A 20,329-nucleotide genomic window follows, 5' to 3' on the forward strand; every position below is an offset into this window, starting at 1 on the left:
CAGGTGTATCTGTAGGTCATAGGCACCATTCAGGGCCAGTCAGGCTGGGGAGAGTCAAGGGCTTCTACAGATTTTACTTGGAGTTCTTTTTCTAAAATAGCATCCAACATGCAATGCTGCTGGGTGAGAGGGCACCAAAGCTGTCTCCCTAGGAGCTCCCCAGAGCCAGTTCTAAGCAACAGCTTTCCTGATTCGTCTCCTCTTCCGTGCCAAAATCCCAGCATCTCAACCATTTTTCTCTTCTCCTTAGGGCTGCCCCCCAGCCATGCTGCCTGCTCACCTAACCCTCGTGTCTTGCCCCTCACTGGCCCTGAAGACAAACTCACAAGTTTGGTTCATGTTAGCATCACTACAGGACACAGTAAAGGAACAACTGAGACATTTAAAATGCAGGGGGAAGCGCACAAATGGGTCTTTAGAAGTCTTACTGAATCAGGAGACTCATATACCCTCACAATCCCTGATGCTTTCTTGAGACAAGTACTAGAAATCCCTTTAATTTGGTAGGTTCTTTTAACCAGAGCTTCTGGTGAAAGTTTCAAGGGATCTGCTACAGGCAGGGGCTGTATGGAAAACAAACCCATACCAGTTATCATAACAGAGAATGTGTTAAAGGAATTGATCAGACAGGCAGCAGAGGATGACAAAACAGAGACAGGGAAATTTAACTGCAGGAAGCAGCTCCAAACTTAAAGCTAGGAGAACTTGAAGATCAGAGGTTTCCACAGAGCTGGCACACAGTCCCCAGAGAAGGAGTATATAGGTCAAATTATTTTCCTCCCTAAAAAAGATAGGCTGCAGAAGGCCAGTGCTGTGGTGTAGCACATAAAGCTGCTACCTGCAATACCTGCATGCCATTTAGGTGCTGGTTTGAGTCCTGGTTGCTCTATTTCTGATTCGGTTCCCTGCTAATGTGCCTGAGAAAGTAGCAGAAGATGGCCATTTTGTGAGTGAACCAGCACATGGAAGCTCTCTCTGTGTCTCTCCTCTAAGTAACTCTGCCTTTCAAATAAATAAATAAAGCTAAAAAATATGCAAAAAACATATGGTGTAGTGTTAACACTCAAAGCCCTAACACCCAGTACCCCTGAAGTTGACTCTTTAGAAACAGAGCTTTTACATAGGTAATTGATTTAAAATGAGGTTACTGGGATGGACCCTAAACCAATACAACCATGTCCTCACAGATAAGGGGAATTTGCACACCAAGGAGAGATGATGGCAAGATAGGTAGAATTGATGACTGTGTGACTGGAGTGACTGTATGCTAGGTGCCAAGCCAGTCCTTGTGATGCCAAAGACTGGTCCAGCAGAATCTAGACAAAGCAAGGAAGGATTCTCCTCCAGAGCTGGCAGAGGGGCGCAGCCTTCACCTTGGGCCTGCACCTGAACTTCCAGCCTCCACTGCCATGAGACAATGAGTTTCTGTGGTGCCATGTTACAACAGACAAGGGGCTAGTGCCCAAGTGCTGTGGGTGTGTCTCTGAGGGGGCTGCAGAAACAACTGGAAATCAGAATCAGCTATTGCTGGAGTCACCTGCTGCCAGTGGGCTCAAACATTGTTGTTTGCATGATGCTGGCAGGAACAATGAGCAAAACAGAGCATGCTTCTCTCTTTTCCAAGCTTCCCTCTGGTTGGTGAGGCTTCCTTGGCCAATATCCTGATAATAAGAGGCCAGGGGTAATGGAAAGAACACCACAGGGGCACATGGAGTGGAGGCACCTGAGATTAATAATCAGTAAGACTGGATGGTGTGAGGGGAGGTGAATAACATCTTGTCATCTACCTTTGTCTGACATACAGCATTTACTTTCCTTGCAAATATAGGCCAAAAAGAAACCAGCAACACCAAGTGGTATTAACAATACCTGAACCTCTGTCATTACTGTTTCCATAACACATTGGAGCTGCTACCGAGATTTCGAATTGCCATTTGTGCTTATCTTCAGTGGCTTATAATTATAAGTAGGCGTTAGAGTAGCTGTCAGATCTAGTAATTTAATGTACTGATAAGGACACAAACATTCACATGACTTTGTTTTCGTGTTTTTTAGAACTTTATTTTTCTCTGCACTTCTATTATTATTGTTGATTGTGCCTTTCAAAAAATACTTATTTGGGAAAAGTGTCCACAGGGACTACTTCAACAAGTTTGTTGTATACCAATTCATGCACCATGTTTGCAACAGGGTCAGGTACCCAGTAAGCACAGTCGCCCCCTGCTGCCTGCTGGGGACCAGTCGTAGGATGCAAGTGTTCGAGCCTTTCACACAAAATGGCACAGTACCTGCATATACCCATGAACATCCTCCTCTACTCTTCACATCATCTCTAGATTACACTAAGGCAACATCCAAGCTGTGTAAATAGTGGTTATACTGTGTTGTTGAGAGAATAATGGCCAAAATATGTCTAAACATGTTCAGTGCTAATGCAAACATTTTCTATCCATGGCTGGTTGAATCTACGGCTGTAGAACCAGAGGGTTGTCTATACACTGCAAGTGATGGCTGCAAGAAACACCTTTGTTTACCCCACTTCCCTAGACATACTCTGGGAGCTATGTCTGTGTCTTCCAGAATGGAATGTTTACATTGTGCTTTCTGGACCCTCGGGAGTTCTGTGAAAGTGTGTCTATGGCAGCCACGGAAGATGAGAAGACTGGGAAGCAAGCAGCTCTTTACTGTCTACCCTGGGGTAGAGACCCATAAGCCTTTCCTTCTTTCTAATATATTTATAGTCATGTGTAGCATATAGCACTTCTGCCAATGACAGCCACACATACAATGGCAGCCCCTAGACCTGGCGACACTGTGGCTATCTTAGTTTGAGTACATGTACTTCGTAATGTTTACATAATGACAAAATGCATTCTCAAAACATATCTTCTATCAAGTGAAGCATGACTGTACTGAATCTTCTGATTGCATCGAAAGTTTCAGGGGATAGATATGTTCACCCTGATTGGATGTTACACATGTATCACAAGGCATGCCATAAAAACATACAATCTTAAAGTGCTAATTAAACATTTTGAATTATTATTTGAAAAATTGCTATTGAAGATAACATCCCAAGCAAGGCCAGAAACAGACCCTAGAAAAGCATCCAATAGACTGTCCCACTTGATTGACTATCCCACTTGATTGTCTTAGTGAAGGTGAAGGAAGGAAACAGCTATACCACTCAAATCCATTATTGCAAAAGAGTGTCATAAAGGGGCTATTGGTATCTGCAGGAATTGAGGAATCCAAGAAAAGGTAATGTGTCACCTTGGGTCATTATCCACCATGGATCTGAAGAGGGAAATGGTAGGGAAGGATTCAGAGGGAATCTGCAAGGGCAACCCAAATGTCCAGTCTGCAGCTGCCAATATCAGGTCAAAGATTCAGACATCTAGACCAAGGATCAGTGCCTTCATCTTTATCACTATGATGGCTGTTTCCAAAGTGAATGGAGAATGGCTATGTAGACTAAGGGCTCAGGAGCTCAGTACTGTAGGGAGGGTCGGGGTTGTGGGCGAGGAGAGAGAGATGGAAGTTCTACTGCAAGCTAAGGTGGGTAAATATCTGCACGCCTCAAAGAAACCGTGTTGCCAATAAAGACCAGAGCTAGCGCAAGGTGGAGCAGGGAAATTGTGCTTCTCCAACGTCAATTAATCTCTTCTGATAGCTCAGCAATGTCCTTTGGCCAGCTATATCCCCATGGAAAGTAGAAGGGTGACACACTAGAAATAGTGTCCCAGAGTGGTGCCAGGTTACATAGAATGTCTGGCGTTGCATTCCAGATATTGGAAGTCCTGTTTCCTTCCTGATACTTCTCGGCATAGGAATGACCATAGAGCTATTACATCAAACATTTATGACCCTGTGTGGGCTCATCTTGGTTGAGTCATTACTGCAGAGACTGAGATTCTATAAAGCTTAGGATCAAGTTACAAGAACCAGCCACAAAAGGAAGAAGGCACTGAGAGACCACAGAGGCAGACAAAAACCAGGACCACAGTGTAACTTAACAGGGATGTATGGGCAGAAGCATGTCCTGGGCAGTTACAAATAAGAGGACTGCAGCACCACAGCATCAGAGAAAAAAGGCTTTAAATGTTAAACCAGACAATTGGCCCATGGCCAACTAGCAAGTGCCTGTATTTCCTCAAGAAATATTAACATTCCTAAGAGACATGCCAGGCATCAGATAACAGACATTCCAGGAGTTCAATAAAAGATACAGATTGTCTTAGTGACTTGCTCATCCCTGAGGGTCTAGGATGAATTCCAGGGTCACCTGGAGGGCAAGATAGCAGTTAGGAGCCTGACGGCTGCAGTCATATCAAGCAGGTTCCCTGCAACCAGTTCTCTAGGTCCCAATGCTATCCTTCTGTAAATGGAAGTTAGACTAATTATTGGTACAAGAAACAGGTTGAAATAACTATTCAGTATCCACCACCTGCCTACTGGGCCAACCATCAACTGCCCTGTCATCCACATGCTTCACACTAATGTCTTGAGCTTTAAGATTATAGAAGAACAGGCTCTGTAAGCTCTTCCTATTATATTGCAGCTCCCTCATCCTAAGGTCAAGAAATAAGTCCATAGATGTCAAGCACAGACAGTCCAGTTGAGGAGCACTGTGCTGTTCTTGGAGTAATCTCTCCCGCCCAGGCCCCACATCCAAGGTTCTCTTGGCAGTTAAAACAAATGGCAACATGGAAACATGGATAGTTCAGCAGAGGCTTTGACTTGACATGCAAAGCAGCAGCATCACCTTGCCAGGTAAAGATGCACCTACAAAGGCTGACCCAAATAGATAACTGAGTCCAAAGGTGTCGGGGAATCTCCAAACCCGTGGAAGAAAACCCGACGCTGAGTGAACGTGTAGGAACTCTTTATTCCACCAGGCAGCATGCAAACAGCAAAACCGTCTTCTCCTTCCTTCTCTCCCCTCTTTCTCCCCTCCAGGACCCAACCTGCTTATATATAACACCTAGCCAATCAGCCAAAAGGTCACTCCCGCACGCGGGAAGCGACCAATCAGCCGAAAGCTCACTCCTGCACGCGGGACACGCAGCCGTGCCCCAATGGGAAGACACTTCCTGAACTTGTTTACCGCTGCCCTCCCCAGGGCGTTGGTCCCTGGTGTTGTCCTAGACAGCCCCATAGATCGTTAGGCGCTCTCAACACAAAGGGAGGTCCCTAGAACCAAAGACATCACACAGAAGGAACATCTCCCTTTCCTCTTCTCTGTTTCAACATTCTTCTAGAATGATGTGCTACTGAACAGCTAATGCAAACTTCTGCAGACCATTTGGAAGGAGTCTAACAGCATCCCCTCCTTGTGTTGATAGAAAACCAAGGCCCTGGGCTGTCTTCCCATCAGAGGATCATGAAAGAGAACACAAACACTGCAGGACCAGTGAAAAATATCCTGGGCCTTAAGAAACGAAATGCACATTCTTGAGTATTATTGGATGCATAAGGCCAAGGAAAATGCTAGAAATCAATCTTATAAAATAAGATTTGAACAATAAAGAGGGACAGAGAAGTCAGTGGATTTGACTAACAGAAAAGGATATTGATGAAATGAAAAAAGGTGAAAAACTGAAAGTAAAAAAAAAAAATCACCATATTGCTCTGCATTAACATCAGAAAAGAACAGGCCCTCAGTACAGTGGTATAGCAGGCTAAACCTCTGCCTACACCCCAGATACTTTACCTCCTATCCAGTCTTGCCTATGACCTGGGAAAGCAGCAAAGTATGACTGAAGCCCTTGGGCCCCAGCACCCAGGTGGGAAACCTGGAAGAAGCTCCTGGCTCCTGGCTCCTGGCTTTGGATCTGGTCAACTCCAGCCACTGCTGTCCCTTGAAGAGTGAACAAGTGGATGGATCTCTCTCCCTGTTCCTCCTTCTCTCTCTGCAAATCTGCCTTTCAAATAAAAATGTTTAAAAATCTTGAATAGGAAAGAGCAGGCCCAGAATAGCTACTATCAAGAAGATAGCAAAAAGCAAGAACTGGCCAGGATGTGGAGACAAAGGAACCCTTACACACTGTTGGTAAGAATGGGGATTAGGACAGACATCGTGGCACATGCCATGGAGGCTCTTCAGGAAATGAAAACTAGAGTAGTCTCCCTGTACCCAAAGGAAATGACATCAGTATGGCAAAGAAACATGGATACTCCCACGTTCACCATAGCACTATTCTGAATGGTCAGAACTTGGAGGCAAGCTAAATGCCCAACAATGGATTTTTAAAATGTGATATATGCAGAATATCATCCAGCCATTAAAAAATGGAAAATTGAAATCTCATTTTATACAAACCTGGGAAACATTAACTGGTATAAGCTAGATGCAGAATGACAAACACTGCTTGACTTCACTTTCATATGCAATTTTCAGAAAAGATGATCTCACAGAATTAAAGGGAATGGTGGTCACCAGAGACTGGGGAGGTGATGATGGTGTGAGATTGATCAATGGGTATGACGTTGCCTTTAGATAGCAGATACAAGCTCTAGTGTTTTGTAACACGGTAGGGTGACTATGGTTAACAGTAAGGTACTGTAAATGTCAAAATAGCTAGAAGATAGGCTTTCTTAATGTTCTCACCACAAAGAAATAATAAATGCATGAGGTAGCATATGTGATAACTGCCCAGATTTGTTCAAGTTAAAATATCTACATGTATCAAGCATCAAACTGCATCTTATAAATACGTAGAATCATAATATGTCAATGAAAGCAAAAAGAGGACACAGAATACAATTCAAATATAAAGAATGCTTGCCAGGTTCTGTGATACCATAAAAGAAACAGATGACAAAATGAAAACTAGCAGAAATAAACACCAGGTGAGAAAGATCCACTATTTGGGCAATTATTTTATCTCAGAGGAAGAATTAGAAAGTAAAGTAACAAAAGCATAGTCCTAGATGGTATACAAGAGGTTTAGAGTTTTCCTTTTAAAAACAATTACATGTGGGACTGGTACTGTGACATGAGCTTCAGCCTGCAATGCTAGCATCCTGTATTAGCACTTGTTCGTGTCCCGCCTGCTCCACTTCCTATCCAATTCCCTGTATGTGGCCTGGGAAAGTAGCAGAGAATGGCTCAAGTCCTTGGGCTCTAGAACCCACATGGGAGACCCAGAAGAACTGCCTGGATCCTGGCTTTGGATTGGCTCAACTCCAGCTGTTGCAGCCATTTGAAGAGTGAACCAGTGGATAGTAGATCTCTATGTAACTGTCTCAGCTGTTTGAGGACTTAAAAAACATTTCTTCTCTCCATGTCTGTCTCAGGAGTGCCTAACTACAGGAATTTACAGTAAACAAGACACACAACAAATAAAGAACTTCATAAAAGTTTCTTGTGGTGCAAAAGAATAGATAGTAAGCATTAATGTTTAGTACATGTGGAAAGAAACCTACATGATGGTTGAAAACATGATTAGAAAATCAAATGCAAATTATGCCAACGGAGATAGATGGATGTGAGAGGAGATGGATGAACCAGCAGGCCAAGTTTTTCAACCTAGGAAGAGATTGACAAAAATTATTTCATTTTTTAGAAGATTTTTTTTATTGGAAAGGCAAATATACAGAGAAGGAAAGACAGAGTGAAAGACGTTTTATCCGCTGGTTCACTCCCTAAGTGGCCACTACGGCCGGAGCTGAGCCAATCTGAAGCCAGGAGCTTCTGGGTCTCCCACGTGGATGCAGGATCCTAGGGAGTTGGGCCATCCTCAACTGCTTTCCCAGGCCACAAGCAGGAAGCTGGATGGGAAGTGGACCAGCTGGGATATGAAACAGCACCCACATGGGATCCTGGCAGATGCAAGATGAGGATTTAGCCATTAGGCTACAACCTCAGGCCAATTTCATTCTTGTCGTTAGTGACAAAGAGTTGAGGATCAAGTAGAGTTTTGTTTTGATTACTACAAAAAATAGACATTAGCAAAAGCACAATTTTAAAATGTCTTTTGATGTGGGAAAAGGAGAAAGAGCAGGTGTCATTCCATCTCAGTGGTATCACAGTAAAGTTCTTTTCTTGTCTGACACAAGCAGTAGGGAAGGGATAGAAGAAGTGCAGTCACAAAGCCCCAGCCAGAGGGCACAAGAGAGACACATCACTCAGCTGTGTGGCCCAGAGGGAGAGGAGGACATCAGTTCTGGTGGCCACCAGGAGTCCGTCCCGCAGCACTCACCCTCTTTCCCAGTGGAAGCACACCTTGTCAGACATATGCACATATGAGTCAGGCTGCTGGCAGGAGGACAGGGACCAGGCAGCCATTTCTCACCGGGGAGACGGACGACACCACCTGACGTGAAAAGGATGCTGGAACTGGAGATAATCAAGGCGCCTGAGAACAGGGCCTGGTGGGACAAGGAGACAAGGTGACGGGTGTAACTGAGTGTAACTGGGGACTCTGGACAGCCTGGAGATGACACCAGAGGAATCCCACATGGAAGAAGCTCCCAAAGAGGCCTTTCAGTCCCATGGCTGCCTTCCTGCATGCTGTGACCCCTAGACAGAGAAACCTCCCCCCACTTCACCCCTTTTTTGTCTCATTCTGGCTCTACAAATGTGCTGCTCTTTGTAGAAGATGCTGCGTTAACTGGAATCAAAGCCATCGCTGAGAGCCATTCTGCTCCGCTATCTCCGTGTTTATGTGAGGCATGTGTTCTTTGCTCGCCTGTGTCTTCCCTTTGTGCATCTGCCTTTTGTTAGTGGATCTTCTTGATCAGACGTCTGCGGTTCTGTGTCTCCTACCCCGCATGATATGATACAGGGACCTGGGGTTTCTGGAAGCACAGACAGTTTGCAGGGGGGTCTAAGGAAGCGGAGCCAAGGCTGGCTTTCGTGAAATGATGTGCGGAGCTGGCAGGAAGCTGCCGGTGACAGGTGTCAGCTCTGAAGCGATGCAACAGGCTACCTGCACAGTCACCCCGGGAGGCTGCTGCCGCTCGGGTGCAGCAGAGCCCAGGAAGCTGCCATGGGCGGGGCCCGTGGGGCTTCCCCTTCTCTTCCACCTTCTTCCTCTAATGCTCTCACCAGTAGAATGCACACCTGACAGCAATCGGAGAAATGGGCACACCAAAGGGGACAAAGATGGCAACGAACTGACAGCAGACCTCCGTGACTGCAGGCAAAGTCAAAAGTCACACTGCACAGCTGATCCTCGCTACTTCCATAAAATGTTCCATAAAATGTGGTGGACACTGAACCCTGGTTCCTGGGGGACAAAGAGTCAGGTATCTGTCAACCTTTCTATCAACTTGTCCATGCATAACCGTGTTTCATATGTGTTTTCTGTTGGAAGACACTTTATTTCATACACATTGTGCAGTCACTGGCAGTGAACTCATGGACAATGGCATTGCAACTCCTGTCTGAACTCAGCTCATCTAACGCCCATGTCTTCTCAGTCAGATACATTGTACGGGGCTGGTGTTGTGGCACCACAGGTTAAGCTGCCAACTGGGATGGCAGCATCTCACATCAGAACACCTACTTGAGTCCCAACTGCTCTACTTCTAAACCTGTTGCTTGATAATGCACTTGGGAAGGAAGCAGAGGCTGGCCCAAGTGCTTGGGACCCTGCCCCATGTAGGCAACTTTGTGGAGGCTCCTGGCTTTGGCCTGGCCCAGCCCTGGCCATTGACTATGGCTATCTGGGAAGTAAACCAGCAGATGGAACACGCACAAATGTGTGCACACACACTAACATACACACTCTCTGCATCTCTGCCTTTCAAATAAATAATTTTTTAAAAGATACATCACAGGGCCCAGTGGCGTGGCCTAGCGGCTAAAGTCCTCGCCTTGAAAGCCCCGGGATCCCATATGGGCGCCGGTTCTAATCCCAGCAGCTCCACTTCCCATCCAGCTCCCTGCTTGTGGCCTGGGAAAGCAGTCGAGGACGGCCCAATGCACTGGGACCCTGCACCCACGTGGGAGACCCGGAAGAGGTTCCTGGTTCCCAGCTTCGGACCGGCGCGCACCGGCCGTTGCGGCTCACTTGGGGAGTGAGTCATCGGACGGAAGATCTTCCTCTCTGTCTCTCCTCCTCTGTGTATATCTTGCTGTAATAAAATGAATAAATCTTTTAAAAAAAGATACATCACAGCCTTCTTGCACTAGGGAATACAAAACATCTCACACTAAGGAAATGCATTATTACAATCAGGGCCCATTTTAAATAACAAAATTACCAACACAAAACACAGAAGTCTGAGTAAACCAGGCAAAGCATTCTTGTTTACTGTGTGAGAACTAAAGCCAGAACACTGATTGTGCCTTGTCCTGCCTCAGGTAATTCATACTTTTCATTGCTCTGGGCTGGTCAGTGGAAGACCACAAAAGCTCCAGAGCATCTCAAATGATGTTGAGATGACATATTTTACTAGTAGGTAATTTTTTTAAAAAAAGAATGAGTTATTTTACATGAAACAACATGCTGAGAAGACAGATTAAAAAGGATACCTATTTATAGTGCTATTAATTTTTTTTAAATCCTAAAAAACACAAACTCTTTTGCTAAATGGCAGATCAATGGTTGTTTTGTTCAGGACTTGATGTCAGGGAGGGAGAAATACAAAAGAACTCAGAAAACATGTGGGGGTGACTAACATGTTCATTATTTTGATTGTGTGATATTTTTATAAGTGAATTCAAAACTCATCCAAGTACATGTTTTACTTTTGTGTAACTTATTGTGTATCAATCACACCTCAGTAAAGCTGAGCAAATAGTATTTTGAAATGCATAAAATCTGTTTACCTTCTATAAATAATTCTTAATGCTGAGAAAATATAACTAATGGAAAACAAATAAGTAGAGTATGTACGCATATATTATTTTCACATACAAGGAGTAACCAGTAATACATGTAGCAAGCAGTGTGGTGGGCAAACAAGTCTTGATAGCAATTTGAATCTTTGAAAACCTTCAAATAAAAGGGAAGACATGGTACACACCCAGACAGAAAAATTTCAGTGGGATTATGGGTGCTGTGATGTGTCACAATTTCCCACTTCAAGATGAAGGTTCTCGTTCAGTTTGATTACTGAAGGCTCCTGGCTCAGTTCTTCTCCAAGGGTGTCCCTCAGCTGCAGAAAGCCACTTCTCCCAAGCTTAACACCCTCTCTGTCTGGGAAACTGCCACTGATGACTAGTCCATGGTAGGAGGAAGTTTTACAAATGCATGGTAAACTTTTCCCTGAGCCTCGCTGCTTCCCACCCTGATCAACCTTGTAATCATCATTAAAAATTTCTAAAAATTATTAATAAAAAATTGATACAGGGAAAAAACAAACAAATGTATGGTTAGCAGGCCCCAATCTGGACAACTTCCTAGGGGATCAGCTGCTTGGTGCTGACTTCAGTTCAGTTCAACTGCAATGTCCAACAGCTTCCTCTGTCCAATCCCACTTGCTTCATGCCCACAAGGGTATGGACCTTAACGGAACTCTCCAGTAAACCTTTCTGAGAAGGTGTCCCGGGAAGCTTGACCTACAACAAAGAGTATGGGTGTCAATCACACCCAAACTGAAGTTTACTTATGACGTAGTTTCCCAGCAGAGTAACAGTTTAAGTAAAAATAGCCAAGAAATTGTTGGCAAGGCAAGGCAAGCACACCAAAGTTGGACTTGAAATACCAGAAATGAAACTTTTTTGTGAGCCTGTCATTATTTAAACACTATACTAATGCTGTGAGAATGGAACAGTAGTCAACGAAACATGAGAAAGAATACCATATGCGCTGCAAGTAAACCCTAGGTGACACGGCCCAGGGTAGGGTTCTCTCTAGTCCCTTTGGAATTCTGTCTCTCTCCTAAGTGTATCAATTCCTTAGAGCCCCATTTTTAGGGAAACATTCTGTCACCTGGACCCATGTTAGTTATGTTAGCATTCACCCTGAAAATGTTATCAGGATATTATGCTTACCTCCTTATGCCAAATCGTTTTTTGTCATTGTTTTTAGAATCAAACCACGTTATCATTGGTAATTTTATCCTTCTCAAGAATATTCTACTAAAATTGAGTGCATTCTTCAGCTTTTCATTTCTATGGGACAATATCCAAGACTGCTGACTTCATAAACAAGAGGTAGATTTAGCTCATAGTTTGCAGGGTTGAAAGTCCAAACAGCATTAGTGCAGGCTCTTGTGGAAGTTCCAAGACAGAAAGCAGGAGGGTATGCGGGAAAAGGATCAGAGAGACAGGAAGCAGGAAGAGAGAAGGGCTGGACTGGCTTGCTCATAATAGCCTTATCCCCTCCTAAGGGCACACACCCAGTAAACCTTAGAATTTCGCACTAGGCCCGCCTCTTAAAGGTTCCACACCATTTCTCAGTAACACTACCCCAGGGACAGAATCTCCAACACATGAACCCATATCCAGACCACAACAGTTAGCATCATGTTCTACATCTATTAAGCCCTTCAACACACCTGATTGAGACTTCCTGTTCACTTCAGCATTTGCCATTCCCTAACATTAATGACAAGAAACTCCAAAACCTTTCCCCCTCTCCAATCCACAGCTGGGGCCACAACGTGCTGTGTTTTCATGAAGCATGGTGTTGGCTCTGAAATCTGCATGTCAACACTTCTGTGCATGACCAGCAATTCCTCACTGCTGCCTTTCCACAACTTCTCTTCTGCTAAGTCTATTCTTTCAATTCACAGATATCTCAAAGCCTGCACCTTGTAATTGATCAGAGTCTCTCAATCTCACCGCTGAAACCTCTGCTATTTGCATTGAACTTGAACTTATGTGGTTTATCACAGCCTGGTCCATTTGCCTCAAATTGGAAAAATCATCGATTCCATCCCAGGTCCAGGACTCTTAGGCTTCACATTCAACTCCTTTTAACCCATCCTTGCAATGCTACCAGAGGAGACTGTCCAACACAGATTTGACCCAGCTACTTCCTGTGAAGCAGTTTCCCTAGCCCGCTCATCATGAAGCCCAAGCTCCTGGGTCTGGTCCTTAAGACCCACCAGAATCAGGCCCCTGCCTTCACTTCTGCCACTCTCCTCCTCACTCCTCGCGTTCCAACAAGAATGAGTTGCTTAACAATGTTCCTTGCCTTTGTGAGTTTGCATGTACTGCTCCCTCCTCTGACAAGGCTTCCTCATATTTGCCTTTGGCCCTAAGTAGCACCAATATTCATTGCACTTGAACAAGTCATTCAACATTCTGTATGGAAATTCTTTCAATGTCAGAGTCCTATAGGAGACTGTGAACACTCTGTATTCAAGGGAATGAGAGCGGTGTCTCCAATTCTACATCGTTATGCCTATCACATAGTACATGACACAAAGAAGATAGATACCTGGTTAAATGAGAGGGATACGAGGGAAAATACACTTGGATACCAACAACTGGATTCTAGCCAAAGCTAAATTATACATTTGCTAAGAGACTGTGGGTGATTATTATTTTTAAAAAAACCCTTTTGATACATACTTACTTTCAATCCAATTCAGACATAGTGATAGGCACTCAACAGGATAGTTTTAAGGAGTAAATGAGAGAAAAGCGTGAAATGTATTAAGACCATTCTAGATGTCTGATGGGCACTCAAAGTCTGATTTCCTTCTCTTTTCTCCTTATCTCTTCTTATATCCCTTCCCCATCTGTTGCTTTTTCTCCTCTTGTACCTCTTGTATCTCATCTTCTGCCTTTATCCCCCTCATGACTTTGGAAATAGCATCAGGAAGAAATAAATCTGACTTACTTGGATCCAGTCACTACCAACTCCAAAGTCTTTCAATGCCTAACCCGTGACTCAGACAGGGCTCACCTCTTTGTTGTTCCGTCTTAATAAATAGCTGACCTTTTAGCTCATCTGGCAAGTAAAGGTTGCTAGAAACAAATCAAACATACTCATCTGGGTGTGTCTAGAGGCTTCCTAATAAGGAGCCTTGAAGAATCTGAGAACTTCACTTACCAAGCATTGAGGAGAGATGCTGTGGAATCTCTACAGCCAAACCCAACTCCATCATCACTGATACACGCAACACTGGCATGATCATTGAAATCCAGGTGCCACTTAAAATAATTTAACTTGTTCCAATAGAATATATAGAGAATTCCAAGTCATTCCAGTGACTCAGAATGTGAGCTAGAAATAGAGAATTCACGTATTTACAAATGTCAGCCAGATATAAACCTATGCCAGCATTTCCCTTATACCCATTTTGCCAAAGAACATGATTTTACAGCATTTTGTAGATTGTATTCTCTTAAAGGAACAAAGATGACATTGTAGCTCACTGTGGAAAAAAGAAGAGGCAGTCAAGACAGTTACTGTTAGAAGTGAACTAGAACATCAGATCATAAAAGAAACGTAAACGAAGAGAAGTGAAGAAAAGAGTTCTTACTATTCTCTTCCTGTTTTCCACATTAGATAATAACATAACATTTTGGAACCTCCAAAACCTGAGTCTACTCATCCAACAACGAGCAAGCCAGTCAAGACACTGAGTGGTAGAAGGAAGGAGCTATTTATTGTGGAGAACTGGAAAAGCTGTCACTTAATTCCCAGGCTCCTTGAGGGAAGTGAAGTTGGAGCTGAAAAGTGCAAGCTGAGCATGTGGGTATGTCCCTGTTTGGTCTGCTGGGCTTAAGCCCTACTTTGATTAATCAGCAATATCACGTTCTTTTGGAAATTTTGATGATGGTAAAGTTGACTTCGTGAAGTCAGGTGATAGCTATTTCATGCCCAGAATCTGGGGTTTCTAGAAAAATGCACAAGATGAGACTAAACATCAAGATGCTATCTATAGAACAGATAAACAATCTTACAAATCTGTGACCAAGGACCTGGGGGCTAGCTCTACCAGTTCCTCCATTTGATGACTTAATTTTAGTAGAATCAGGGAAAGTAACTTTAAGCTAAGGGAGGGAAGCTGAGCAATAATGGGAGACCAAGACCTGATAGTAACTAGTATCTGCACGAGAAGCATTGTATAGGGACTTGATTTTAAACAGTATGTTGGGAGTTCTAACCGGCATGAGGCTCTGGTTTAAGATGTCCATCTCTTGGTTTGATTCTCAGTTGTGGCTCTGGTTCTTGACTCCAGCTTCCTACTAATGCAGATCCTTGCAGTCAGCAGGGATGGTTTAAATAGCTGGGTCCCTATTATCCACATGGAATAAGTGGGTTGAGTTCCCAGCACCTGGCTCTGGCCCTGGTCCAAGCCCAGATGTTGAGGGCATTTGGGAAGTGAAATACCCAGTGGACACTCTCTCTCTGTGTCTGTCTACTTCTCTGTAGTTGTCTTTCTCCATCCTACTCAGGTACATATTTCTAACAAATTCTCAAATGACATTAATTGTGGCAATTTTGTAAGGAATACACGGCAATCCTCATTTACATACTACAAATTGGATCTCAGAAAGATTACATGGCATGCCCAAAGTTACACGGGCACACACAGTTGCATCAGTGTTCCCTGTCAGTTCTGTCCAGGCCCCAAGTTCAAGTCCTTTCCAGTCTTTCAGACTGTTTCAATCAAACACATCCAGCACACATGAAATTCTGCCAACAGTTTAAATAGAGTTTATCTAGCCTTACTGCTCATTAGACAGTGAAATGTCTTGCAAGATTAAAAATCATTGGGATAGGCCAGGCACAATGACTCAGTGGCTAAATTCTCACCTTGCAAACTCTAGGGTCCCATATGGGCATCAATTCATATCCTGGCTGCTCCACTTGCTATCCAGCTCCCTGCTCGTGGCCTGGAAAAGCAGTAGAGCATAGCCCTTGGGACCCTGCACCCACATGGGAGACCTGGAAGAAACTTCTGGCTTCAGATTGACTCAGTCTCTGCTGTTGCAGCCACTTGGGGAGTAGGCCAGCAGATGGAAGCTCTTTTTCTCTCTCTCCTTCTCTCTGTAAATCTGCCTTTACAATAAAAATAAACAAGTCTATTTTAAAAAAGGAAAGGAAAGGAGAAGAAAAGAGAGGAGAAGAGAGGAAAGGAGAGGAGAGGAGAGGAGAGGAGAGGAGAGGAGAGGAGAGGAGAGGAGAGGAGAGGAGAGGAGAGGAGAGGAGAGGAGGTTTACCCTTGTCACAGCTGGAGCTCACAAACAGAAATTTCTGCTGGAGCAAGTGCTCAGGCAGGAAACCTGCAATACAGTGAGAATTGCTGAAGGCTCAGAGTGGACAACGAGGATCCATCTTGGAGATGTGCCCAAATTATCCTAGATTTTATTACCAGGAGCTCTACCAGCTTCTCACACTGAAGACATGATGTTGAAAAAAAAAAAAAAAAAAAACTCCTTATATTCTCAGCAGAGGCATAATGAAAACCTCTGTTTTAAAATACGACGGTCCTTTGATACCAGCAGGGGCTTGGTTGCATGGTCCCTCACAGATGCCAAGATCTGTGGATGCTTGAGTCCCTCATATAAAAATGGTAGCTGACGCCCAAAGGGCTCTGCTTCTGTGGAATCAGCCAACCACAGGATATTACCCCCCCAAAAAAAACACATCTGTAATAAATACATACATTTTCCATATCATTATTCCCTAAACAATGCAATAGGATGTCTATTTCTATAGCATTTACATTGTGAGCTATTGTAGGTAATGGTTTAAAGTGTAGGGGAGGATGTATCTAGGTCATATGCAAATAGCACACCACTTTATATAAGGGACTTGAGCATCATTTTGGTATTCAAAGGAGGTCCAGGAACCAGTCCCCATGGAGACAAGAGAACGGCCAACTGTATGCCAAGTTGTCCTTCTTGTCTTTTTCCTTCTTCACAAAGACTGACGTCAGTAAAAACTATTTCATCAAAGCCCGACCCACTGAGAGTTCATCAGAGCCTAACTCAGCTAGAAGGCAAGTGCAGTGGAAGGGAAAGACCCAACTCTATCCCTCTCTAGCCTGCCTGTTTCACCCAGGGATGAGGTCTGGGTTTGAGGAGGATGATTGAGAAGCATGAGTGAAACTCACAGTCCAGGGCCTTAGACCCAGTACACCACTATGACCTGTTCAGAGGACTACAGAATGCTTCCTGTTCCCACCCTCCCATCATTGAATGCCCATTGACTAAAGCACAGAAGGTCCGGCTTTCAACAACAACAAAAATTACAAGGCACAAACTAAAAGGTGAAAATACAGATCAACATCAGAATCTGAGTGAGTTACAGCAGACGTGTTGGCATTACCCAGCCGTCAGTAGACAATAACAGTGATACACAAGCCACATGCTATAAGGGAAACCAGTCACAGTCACGGTACGTAAGGCCACTCTGGATTCTCCAGCTTTCTCTGAGAAAGTGTCATGCTTCAGTGTCCACACTTCAGCATACAGCTAGGCTGTATACACACACACACACACACACACACACACGAGCACGTGAGTGAGGCAAGGAAGCACAGTAGGTCCAGCACAAGTGGCAGCAGAAGCATGTGGAGGGGTCGTGCAGAGCCCCAGGCTCTGTGGCTTTCAAGTTGTGCGATATCAACACAGGTGACAAAGAACCTTCAAAGAGCCCCTGCATCAACACTGACTGAGACACCTCCCTCTGCAATCCTGCCGAGGAGGGACCTGGGGCTGTGGTTTTGGGATCCGCAGCCATAGTAACCCCTACTAGGGGTGATATGGTTTGAGATATTATCTTTCAAAGTTTGCTTCCATCTATTTTACTCCGGAATATCCAAAATACCATAAGCTACCTAAAATCCTTTAATAAACTTGCTTTCTTCTTATTGAACAACAAAATGTACTCTGGTTCATCTAGTCAGAATTAGAGCCAAGATAAATTATCTTTTTATAGCACTAGTTAGAAGCAGGCATTTGGTGTAGCAATTATTGCTGGAGGTGTTTGCATCCCATATGGGAATCCCTGGGCTCTAGTTCTGGCTCCACTTCTGATTCCAGTTTGCTCCTAATACACCGTAGGAAGCAGCAGGTGATGGCTATGGAATCAGATCCCTGCTGCCCATATGAGAGACCCATGTTGAATTCTGGGGTCTTGGTTTTGGTCTGGACCAGCTCCAGCTGCTAACAGCATCTGGGGAGTGAACCAGCTCATGAAAGCATGCTCTCTTCTTCTCCCATTCTCTCTGCCAAACAAATAAAATTGAATACATGAACTTTTTAGGTGTTACTTAAAATATGAAGGATGGAGCAAGGTTTGTAACAAAGCTGATTAAGCTGTCACCTGCAACACTGACTTCCCCTAAAAGTGCTGGTTGCAGTCCCAGTTGCTCCACTTTTGATCCAGCTCCCTGTTAATGTGCCTCAGAAAGCATTAGAGAATGGCCCAAACACTTGGCTACCAAGCACCAGATGAAGGTTCTGGCTCCCGGCTTCAATCTGGCCCAGCTATGCTTGCTGAAGCCAGTTAACCAGCCAATGGAAGATCTCGGTGTCTTTCCCTCCCTCTCTTTGTAGCTTTGCGTTTAAAGTAAATAAAATAAATCTCTAAAAAATTGTAGGCAAAGGTAAAAAAAAAATGTTATTCTCCTCAGGGAAATAACAATCAACAATAAGGGTAGATGGGAAGAAGTGTCATTTTTACTAAAAAATCAGGTGGTGCTAAGTGACTCCTTTTCCAGATTTTGTTTACAGGATAGGACAATAGGGAATTATAGGGAGAATTATGGGGAGAGACAGAGAGATCTCCTAACCGCCGACTTATTGCCCACTTGGCCACAATAGCCAGTGCTGGACTGACCAAAGCTGAGAGCCTAGAACTTCATCCTAGTCTCCCATGTGGGTAGCAGGGGCGCAAACACTGGATAATCTTCTGCTGCCTTCCCAGGTATACTAGCATGGAACTGGAACAAAGAAAGGCAATCGCTTCTTGGCTTTTGGGCTCAGACAAGTATAGAAGAAGGGCAGTCAGGATTCAAACCAGTACTCACATTTGATGCCAAATACAAGTGGCAGCTTAACCTGCTGCAGACAAAGCTGACCCCTCAATGACTTTTTACTCTACTTAGTTTGGTTTTGAGAAAAAAGAAAGAAAGAAAGAAAAAAACTTAGTTTCTTCAATCTGGTGATGTGGCATAGTAGGTCAAGCCACCACCTGCAATGCCAGCATCCCATATAGGTTCTGCTTCGAGTCCTGGCTGCTCCACTTCTGATCCAGCTCCATGATAACGTGACTGGGAAAGCAGTGAGGGATGGTCCACGCACTTGGGCCCCTGCACCCATGTGAGGCACTCAATAAAGCTCTTGGCTCTTGGCTTGAGTCTGGTTGTTGTAGCCATCTGTGGAGTGAAGCAGCAGATGAAATGTAGTCATGAGGAGCTTGGAGGAGCACATATTGAGACCTGCTAACCCAGCCGTGAGCCTCGGGAGTGTCTTTGGGAAAGCCTGGAGACAAGCACCTGAAGGCAAGCGCACGAACAGCCCCCTCCCAACATTGGTCCACTTCCCTCTCTGCTTGCATTTATTCTTGGAAAACAACTGCAGTTAATGGCCTAGAGAAAGAATGCAAGTGCATGAGAACTAGGAAGTGCTTTAGGACTTATGTCTCACTAACTAGAAATCCAGGTGTCTTTGCAGCCAAAATATCCCCAGGATTGTCTGTTCTCGAACGCTGTTTAGAGACCTAGGTAGAATGGATGTGAAAAAACTTCACAATCAACTGTTTGCCTTGGACTACTAGTCCTTGGTCCCTTGGGTCTTTTCAATAAATCTGTGCTCCCACGTCCCAAGTCTTGAAATCCAAAGAGATCAACAAGAGAATTTCTCTCTCTCTCTCAGATTTTATTTCTTATTGTTTTAAAGGTAATTTATAGAGATAAGGAGAGACAGAGAAAGATCCTCCATCTACAGGATCACTCCCCAAATGGGCAGGAACTTCGCCCATGTCTCCCAGGTGGGTACAGGGTCGCAAGGTTTTGGGACATCCTCTGCTGCTTTCCCAGGTCATAAGCAGGGAACTGGATCAGAAGTGGAGCAGCCAGAATACGAACTAGCACCCAGAGGTGATGTCAGTACTTGCAGGTGGAGGACTAGTTTATTAAGCCATCATGCAGGCCCCAGATCTTCTCTCTTTCCTATCTCTCACTCTTTCTCTGTGACTCTGCCTTCCAAATAAATAAATAAACAAGTCCTTTAAAAAAAAAAAAAACTTACTTTCTAATACAATGAAAAAGGTTTAAGGGAATCATTAAAATAGCATCACACACACACACACACACACACACACACACCCCTCAGGCTGCTGCATGCAGAGGAAGACATTATGTAAAGCAATTCAGCCAGAATGATAGAATCTTAATTTCTACACAGTGAATAAATGCTTCCTGGGTTCTGCTTGATGTAGGCGATGCTTCCTTTCCACTCGGT

At 44.2% G+C, this 20,329-nt stretch overlaps 1 long non-coding RNA gene across 1 annotated transcript in view; it reads left to right on the forward strand.

The window, feature by feature from the left end:
* The first annotated feature begins 2,613 nt into the window (after positions 1 to 2,613).
* Positions 2,614 to 20,329, forward strand: part of LOC131481439 (uncharacterized) — a 41,373-nt gene continuing 23,657 nt past the window's right edge. Inside the window, exon 1 of the long non-coding RNA XR_009246335.1 lies at positions 2,614 to 2,698. This is a non-coding gene — a long non-coding RNA (uncharacterized LOC131481439). The remainder of the gene's footprint in view (positions 2,699 to 20,329) is intronic.

This window comes from Ochotona princeps, chromosome 11 (assembly GCF_030435755.1).
Source record: "Ochotona princeps isolate mOchPri1 chromosome 11, mOchPri1.hap1, whole genome shotgun sequence".
In the NCBI taxonomy this organism is placed as follows: Eukaryota; Metazoa; Chordata; class Mammalia; order Lagomorpha; family Ochotonidae; genus Ochotona; species Ochotona princeps.